At 29.1% G+C, this 1,665-nt stretch overlaps 1 protein-coding gene across 1 annotated transcript in view; it reads right to left on the minus strand.

The window, feature by feature from the left end:
- Positions 1–663: 663 nt before the first annotated feature.
- The window catches only part of GRIA2 (glutamate ionotropic receptor AMPA type subunit 2), a 141,050-nt gene continuing 140,048 nt past the window's right edge, over positions 664–1,665 (minus strand). Inside the window, exon 17 of the mRNA XM_078366361.1 lies at positions 664–1,665. This exon is cut by the window's right edge and continues 1,619 nt beyond it. The gene's annotated coding sequence lies outside the window, so the exon portion shown is untranslated.

The raw sequence follows: 1,665 nt of genomic DNA on the forward strand, positions 1-1,665 counted from the left end.
TTAAGATCTCACCTGTTTCCTTAAGCAGATACACTGATATATTTATGCATGAAATATTAAACATATTAAAATCCATAAAATTAAAAGATATTAATGTGTAATTTTGAAAAACTAAACTGTCTTAATAATTTTAGAATATTTGTGAATGGAATTACCTAAAATGATAACTTTGTAAAAGAAAAACAATACGGCAAGAGTTTTAGCTTCTTATTAACACACTCTCAGTACGATACTGAAAGAACACTTTTTCGTAAACACATTATGGAATTTTTTAAGTAAGTCACCTTTCTGCTCTTTAGTATAACTATCACAGCAGATGAACTGAAAACATACAGTGTGATGGTTGGTGATAGCATTGCATGATATTTTAGCAGCAAAGTATATCTGTAATAAAATGAGTAATATAATTAATAGCCATATTCCTACATCTATGTGAAGCACTTAATGATTGTAGGTATGAACTGCCTGAATTGTTAATTATTTTAGCTTACAAAACAGGTATTTTTATTCTGTTACATTTCTACCTAGCTGATATATAAATTGAGCACAGATGTCCTCATTCAGTAGAAACAGTTGAGTTTGCTTGGGAATAAACTTAGATACACTTTATGGTTTCTCACTGTTATTAGTTTGAAGTACTGTTAAGTAAAAAAAATAAAGATCTTTGCCTTTTGTAAGAACATGTTTTATGTATGATTGAAGATTTTACAACACTCCAGAAAAGCCATCCGATGTTAGATTTAAAAATAAAATCGAAAGCATTTTCTGACATAGTACACATGAAAAATTGGAAATTCCAATATCTTCAATAGAAGTTATAGAAAGTGTATGTCTTCTTGGAGTTTGACACCCACTTAACACAGCAGAAAATAAGGTACTATACTGTAAACAAAAAAGTACAGTAAAGGACAGTTGTAAATTTACATAAGAATATTTCATAAACATTTTGGTCTTTCCATAACAGTTTTTATATAAAATGAATTAAAAAACCTTTAGACAGCTGTCATCACTCTCATTTGACCACTTTTCACTTATATGCACACAGACATATTTATATAGCAATATATTGATGCACCGTTACATGGATATTAAACTATGATTACTGCTTGTAATTGAGATGTGCATTATCCAGTCAACATTATCCATAGTTGAAATACTCTTACATTATGTATTCTTGTCATGTTGTATCTATAAAAACATGAAAATATAACTTTACATTATTTCAATTATTTACATTAGTTCAAGCTTGACAGAGAAAAATTGATAAGCTACAATTTTTAGAAGAGTAGGCCCAGAGGTACAATAAATAGCATTAATTGTATATAGTCATTTCTTTTTCGTTTTTAAAAACTCATTTTAAATACAATATGGAAACAATTAGTCTGCAATTTGGTCATTCTAGCACTTATTATTAAAACTTAAAATGCACCTCCATTCCTGATGAGGGAAGATACACTACAATTATATTTATTACCTTGGAATCTGTGATTAGGGACAGCTAAATTTAATGAAGAATATCATGATACCACATGCCTCCATGGTCAATGCAAGTGGTTACTGTTAAACTCTACGTTTTTCCTTCCCTTCTATGAAATTCAGTAAGAAGGATTTAAAAGCACTTTGCAAAATACCAAGTGCTACACAAAGGCTTTCTTGAAGAAAAAA

Source organism: Callithrix jacchus, chromosome 3, assembly GCF_049354715.1.
Source record: "Callithrix jacchus isolate 240 chromosome 3, calJac240_pri, whole genome shotgun sequence".
NCBI lineage: Eukaryota > Metazoa > Chordata > Mammalia > Primates > Cebidae > Callithrix > Callithrix jacchus.